Below are 7,490 nucleotides of genomic sequence, written 5' to 3' on the forward strand. Positions count from 1 at the left end.
AAAATTTCGGCCTGCGCCAAGGAGACCTAGGGTTTCTCCTATTCCATCCTGTAATGTTTTCAGAGTGTCTGCTTTGTCTCCGAGGTCTTTGATCCATTGGGAGTTGCTTCTGGTGCAGGGTGATATATAAGGATCTAGCTTTAATTTTTTACAAGTAGTTAACCAATTTTGCTAGCACTATTTACTGAAAAGGCTGTCTTTCTTCCATTCTATTTTTTTTAGCTCCCTTATAGAAGATTAGATGGCTATAGGTCTGTAGGTTCATTTCTGGGTGTTCAATTCTATTCCATTGGTCCTGAAGTCTGTTCTTGTGCCACTACCATGCTGTTTTGATTACTATGGCTTTGTAGTATAGTTTGAAATTTAGTATTGATATTCCTCCAGCAGTGTTCTTTCTGTTCAGGAGCGTTTTTGCTATTTGGGGTCTTTTATTGTTCCATATGAATCTTTTATTGCCTCTTCTATTTCCTTGAAGAATGAGGTTGGAATTTTGATAGGTATCGTGTTGAATTTGTAGATAGCCTTGGGAAGTATTGCCATTTTCACAATGTTGATCTTTCCAAGTTCAGGAGCATGGGAGTTTTTCCCATTTTCTACGTTCTGTTTTGATTTCCTTTTTCAAGTTTTTACAGTTTTGATCATAAAGGTCCTTCACTTCTTTGGTTAAGTTAATTCCTAGGTATTTTATTTTTTGTGGGGCTATTACAAATGGAGTTGTTTTCCTAATTTCAGCCACACTTTTCTCATTGTTGGCATACAGAAAAGCCATTGATTTTGGGGGGTTAATTTTATTCCCTGCTTCTTTGCCAAAGTTTTGAATCAACTTGATTATTTGGGAGTGGAGTCTATGGGATTCTTTAAATACAGGACCATGTCATCTGCAAAGAGGGGGAGTTTTATTTCTTTTTTCTCTATTTGTATCACCTTTGTTTGCATCTTGTCTTATTGCTGTGGACAGGAATTCTAATACTAGATTGAAGAGAAGTGGTGATAGTGGACATCCTTGTCTTGTTCCTGAGTTAAGAGGAAATGGCTTTAGTTTTTCACCAGTAAGTATAATGCTGGCTGTAGGTTTGTAATATATAACCTTTATTATATTGAGGAATGTTCCATAATTCCTAATTTTTCCAGAACCTTCAACATAAAGGGGTGTTGTATCTTGTCAAATGCTTTTTCTGCATATATTGAGATAACCATGTGGTTCTTATCCTTGCTCCTCTTGATGAGATGAATTATATTAATTGATTTGGGAATATTGACCCAGCTTTGCATCCCTGAAATGAATCCTGTTTGATTGTGGTGTATGATTTTCTGGATACATTGTTGAAGACGATTGGCCAAAATTTTGATGAGAAGTTTTGCATCAATGTTCCTCAAAGAAATGGGTCTATAGTTCTCTTTCTTTGATTATTCCCTGCCTGATTTTGGGATGAGAGTTATGATGGCTTTATAGAATGTGTACGGTAGTGAACTTTCTCGTTCAATTTCACTGAAGGTTTGGAGTAGTATTGCTGTGAGCTCTGCTTTTAATGGTCTTGTAGAATTCTGCTGTAAACCATCTGGACCTGGACTTTTCTTATATGGGAGGTCTCGTATTGCTGTTTCTATTTCAATGCTTGATATGAGCCTGTTAAGATGGTTTAACTCATCTTGCTTTAGTATTGGCATGTCAATATTTGCTAGGAAAAGGTCCATTTCTACCAAGTTCTCAAACTTATTAGCATAAAGTTTTGAGAAGTATTCCCTTATAATGTCCTGAATCTTGGTTGTTTCTGTGGTGATGTTTCCATTCTCATTTCTGAGTTTATTTATTTCGGTGTGTTCTCTTCTTTTTCTGGTAAGATTTGTGAAGGGCCTGTCAATTTTGTTAATTTTTTCGAACAACAAACTCTTTGTTTTTTTTTTATTTTTTCCAATAGTTTTTTTGAATTCTAATTCATTTAATATTGATTTAATTTTAATTTTAATTAATTAATTAATTAAAATAATTATTTCTTTCCATCTATTATATTGGGGTATATCTTGCTGCTCTTTTTCAAGGAGGCTCAGATATCTCATTAAATTGTTGGTTTCAGATCTCTCCAATTTGTTGATGTAGGAGCTCAAAGGTATAAATTTGCCTCTGAGTACTGCCTTTGCTGTGTCCCAGATGAGATGGTAATTTGTGTGCTCATTTTTGTTGAATAGCATGAACATTTGGATTTTCTTTCTAATATCTTCCATGACCCACTCATTATTCAACAGTGTGTTCTTCAGCCTCCATGTGTTACAGGAATTTCTTTGGTGGCTTTTGGTGTTGCGTTCTAATTTTATTCCCTTGTAGTCATAGAGAATGCAAGGCATAACTTCAATGTTTCTGAATTTGGACAAGTTTGCATTGTGGCCTAAAATGTGGTCTATTTTAGAAAATGTTCCATGTGCTGCTCAGAAAAACTTGTATTTTGATGCTGCTGGGAGAAATATTCGATAGATGTCTGTTAAATATACTTGATCTATGCAGTTGTTTAGATCTGCGGTTTCTCTGTTGAGTTTTTCCGACTTGATCTATCTAGTGGGGAGAGTGGTGTGTTAAAATCCCCAACAATTATTGTCTTTGGATCTCTGTGGGATTTGAGGGAAAGTAGTGTTTCTTGGATAAATTTGGATGCTCCATTGTTTTTCGAATAGATATTTAAAATTAATATGTAGTGACCTTCTTTACCTCTTGTTTATCTCTTCTCACAAATTTTAATTGGAAGTTTATTTTATCTGATATTAGGATTGCAACTCCTGCCTGTTTATGGGGGCCATTTGCTTGGTAGATTTTGTTCCAGCTTTTAACATTGAATATATTTTTGTGTTTACCAGCAAGATGTGACTCCTGAAGGCAATAGATAGAAGGATCTTGCTTTTTAGTCCTACTAGACAGTCTATGTCACTTAATTGGAGAATTAAGTCCGTTAATGTTGAGAGATAGGACTGAGAGGTATTTGGGAGTTCTAGCCATGTTATCTACCTTCTTGGGGTCTATGTAAACTGGGTTCTTCCTATCTTCTTGGATTCTCAGTTTGGGTGCATTTTCTTGGCCTTTATTGTGGTCTTGTTAGTTTTCTATATGTAGGACATCTTTAAGAATCTTTTGTAGGGCTGGTTTGGTGGAGATGTATTGTTTCAATTTTTCTTGGCTATGGAAGGTTTTTATTTGGTCTTCAGTTATAAAGGAGAATTTAGCTGGGTACAGTATTCTTGGTTGATAGTTGTTTGTCTTTAGGGCATGGCATACATCATTCCAGGCTCTTCGTGCTTTGATTGTCTCTGCTGAGAAATCTGAGGTGATTCTAATTGGTTTCCCTTTATAGGTGATTAATCTTTTCTCTCCTCTGGATTATTCATTATCTGTTCTGTCTCCTGATTACCATGAGTGGGAGTTGAGATACCCGGACTTGCCATTTTTCCTGTGTTTTTCAGGTTTGTTCTGCCCATTTGGGATGAATGAAACACCAGTTTTGTGCTAGAACTCTAACTTAAGGCAAGCATCAACCAAAGTCTGTATTTGCACAATCAATAGTCTGCAGATACAATCTCGTTCAATGGATACATCTATTCAACGTCAAACAACTATATATTAATGGGCTACAAACCGCAAATGCAAATTTGGCAAGCCAGAAATTATTAGGTTTAGGGAGAGATGTGGGTAAAAAATAGGAATAGAGAGATGTGGGAAGGCACAGGGAGAATTAACTAAGTCCTAATCTCAAAACAGGAAATAGGTGAATAGGATGAAAGTAGAGAGAGAAAAAAAAAAGAAGAAAGAGAAAGGGGAAAAAAGAGACCAGAAAAAATAGAAAAGTAAAAATTAAAATATTATGTAGATACGAAAACGTAATATTGAGAGAAGAACATGCATATAATGCGGAAGAGGAGGGATATAAAGGAGATGTGAAAAACTTAAAAATAAAAATACCTAAAATATTATATAGGTATAAAGAGGTAGTACTGCTATCAAGGAATTTAAGTCTAAGAGGTTTTGAACTGAGTAATAAATTTGTGGATTAAGTGTGTACACAATGGAGGAGAAGGTCTAATAATCGACTATGGGTATATCTGAGGATGTGTAGAAAAACAATTAAGTCACATAAAAAAGAATGAAAGAGAAGAAAAGGTGAAAAGGATAAGAAAGAAAGAAAAAAAGATCAGAAGTTCAATAGAGCAAAACAAAAAACAAAAAAAAAATTTAAAGAAGAAAAAAGAAAGAAAAACGCACACACAAATATACCCCTAAAATAAGAAGTATAAGAGGGAAAAAAAGTTACTAGGAAACATTTATTTTCAAAAAAGGTAAAAATTAAAAATTAAAAAAAAGTTTTAGAAAATTTTTTTTATAAAATGTACAAAAAAAAGAAAAAATATTTTGATTTTTTTGGGAGTGGTGGGAAAAATCCTGTATCTCCCTTGTGTCTGTAACCAGCCTCTTGGAGTCTCTGATCTGCTTGTGGTGTTTGATTTTCCTGTGGCTTGGTTGGTTTCTTAAGTCAGTTTGAACAGGCCAAAAAATGCTCTGCTTTACCCAGGATTTTGTGATCCTCCTCTCAGGTTACTTTAATCGGAGGGGGATCTGCTTTGATTATCACGAAGAGGGAGATGGCTTTTTCCTCGTTTGGAGATGCTGTGATGAGGCTAGGTTCTGGGTAGAGTTGAGGCTTTTCAGCAAACATTAGCTTTTCCTGAGGGCTAGCTTGTTAGAAACTCACGAGCCCAGGCTGGAGCCACTCTCTGGGTTTATGTTTACTGAATTTCAATTGATTGTCAAGGCTGCTTAATGGAGGGGCAGCCTCTGGCTCTGATTACCCAGTGAAGAAAGCCATTCCTGGGGCTTGCGCCTGAGCTGGGTGACATTTCCGGGGTGAAGCTGAGTCTGGCAGGTCAATTTAGGTTCTTGTGACCTGCTAAATGACTCTAGTTTTCTTCCAAAGCCTTAGTTGGAGCTAGCAGCTCCACTGAGCTTTTTCAGTATCCAAGATGGAGATGTCCGGTTGTGGGGGGGAGGGGTGGCCTTCTCTCCTCTGCTCCCTGAGAAGGAGTGAGGATGTTAGGCTTCTACTTTCACCGAGTCTTGGTTCCTGGGTCGTCTCTGGTCTGTGAACCGCAGGATGAAGATGTCTGCTCCTTGTCAGTTCTTGCTGGTGTTGAGTAGAATCTGCTCACCAACTGCATGTGGCTCCTTTGTCCTGGACTCTCTGTGTTACAGGATGGCAACTATGGCCACCGCTGCTGCCGAAGCTGCTGGCAAATGCTCAGATCTGTCTCCTTGCCTGGATTTTCCCTCTCTGGCCTAACTCTGTGTACTGTGATGGCACACTTGGTGTGATTCTCTGGCTTAGGACTGTTCACTGGAACTCTAAAACTGCTTTCTATGCGAGAGCTTGTTTAGCCTTCAGCTTCTCCTCCACCATCTTCCCGGAAGCCCCTATGAGCATGGATTAAATTTTATTTCTTTGGGATAAAATGACAATGTTATCTAATTTCAAGTTTTATAAAGGTTATGCTATGTAAGGGCCTTTCTAAGGTGAAGATTTAATACACTGATGTCAAACTAACCTTTAATTCTATGAATTACATGTATTGTTACACTTGTATTTTTGTAATCAACTTTTTAACAACTGTTTTTCATTTCTTGCATTTGAAGAATGAAAAATATGGAATACTTCACAAATTCTCATACCATCCTTGTGCAAGTACCATTTTAATCTCTGTATTGTTGTAATTTGGGTAGACCTCCTGCTGAAGCATGTAGTATCCTCTAAATTTAAGTAGTTATTGATGCAATCTTTATACAGGCACATATTCATGGTTGCCTATTTGTAACAAGGAACCCTTATTGTTCCTAAAAATGCTATTGATCTTATTTCTCTAAATTTCTGTCTATAGTGGAAAAAAATTATATTGTTTGGTCGATTACTCACATTTGCAATTTTTTGTCAATAACTATTTTGTCATTTTCATTTTAAATTTGATCATATTTTGAAGCTTTTACAGCTAAGTCCAAAGGTGATGGCTTTTCAAGTACTTATTTATCAACTGAGTTATCTTTGTGGAGCTAATGGATTCAAAGTAAGCCTTGGTTAAGATCCACTTCTAAACTTCTGCAGCTTAAAATTTCCTAAATGAGGTCTCTGTGGCACAAATGTCTTCCTGACCCTTACCCTTCTTCCATGTAGGAACAGACCAACCAGGATATCTTACACTGACAGCATAGATTGTCTTACTGGAACAAAACTAATCTTAGTTACAAGGGATCATAGAGAGATGAACACTTCAGACCGAACTGTTCAGAATAGAAGGTATTTTATCAAAATATAATTGTTTGGGCTGGGAAGTTGGCTCAGTGGTAGAGTGCATCCCTTGCATGCCTGAAGTCCTGGGTTTGATTCCTCAGCACCACATAAGGAAAAAGAAAAAAGCCGGAAGTGGTGCTGTGGCTCAAGTGGTAGAGCACTAGCCTTGAGCTGAAGAGCTGAGGGACAGGGCCCAGGCCCAGAGTTCAGGCCCCATGACTGGACCCAAACAACAATATATATATATATATATATATATATATATATATATATATATATATTTATTTTACCTATTATTTCAAAAGTAGCTAAAGCCAAGGAGGTGAAAATGTTGTTCATATGCATGTTTACTTAATATCCTGGCCTGTCTACCATACAACCAGGCAGGAACTTACACTACTGACTTTCCATCACCAAATATTTTCATAGCTCCTGGAGAAGTCTATATATTTCTCCTCGATATTAGGCCTTAAATTGGTAATGTTTAAATCAAAGTGTTTCCTCTTGCCTCCAGGCTTTACATTTACAAATGGTAAAGCTTTAGGTCTAACTCTACCAAAAACTGAGGTAGAGATAATGGAATAATACTTTAAAACAGGTTTGCCTTTGATACCCTAACCACAACAGAACAATGCATAACAATTTCTTATATTATATATACTTATATATTTTATATTTATATGTGCTGATCTTAAATTTCACACAGTAAATCTTACTAGAATTAATTTATAATTTGACAAATAAATTGAAATTTATTCCCATAAATAGATTGGAACATAAATAATTAGGTTTAGAATAGATATTCGAATATAAAAAGTATCAATGCAATGTCTTTGGTATAAACTTGTGATACCTTCTAAGTGTTCTTGGTCTTCTGAATTCACATAGTAAAAAAAAAAAAAAAAAATCAGTATTGTTTTCCTCTAATCTAGAAGAGATTTTACACTGCTGCTGTGTTTATTGTATTAACTCGCTGGTCCCAAAGTGTTTTTCTCCATATTATGCCTAAAAGCTATTATTCTTCTACCCACGGGTCCGAGGATACCAGGTCCCAGGTTATCTGCATCATCAGATAACAATGGCAAGTCTTCTAACCTTGGCCCATCCAAAATGCTAACAGAATGTAATTGAAGACCCATCTCAATTTTTCATTTCCTAGAATATTTCAGGGCCCCA

The 7,490-nt window shown here is 36.3% G+C and overlaps 1 non-coding gene across 1 annotated transcript; it reads right to left on the reverse strand.

Moving 5' to 3' along the window:
- Positions 1-5,669: 5,669 nt before the first annotated feature.
- LOC122095839 lies at positions 5,670-5,773 on the reverse strand. Its single transcript, XR_006145220.1, has one exon. It is a non-coding gene; the product is annotated as a U6 spliceosomal RNA (small nuclear RNA).
- Between the last annotated feature and the right edge of the window lie 1,717 nt (positions 5,774-7,490).

The sequence above is a fragment of the Dipodomys spectabilis genome, unplaced genomic scaffold (assembly GCF_019054845.1).
Source record: "Dipodomys spectabilis isolate Male_0828 unplaced genomic scaffold, ASM1905484v1 ptg000362l, whole genome shotgun sequence".
Lineage (NCBI taxonomy): Eukaryota > Metazoa > Chordata > Mammalia > Rodentia > Heteromyidae > Dipodomys > Dipodomys spectabilis.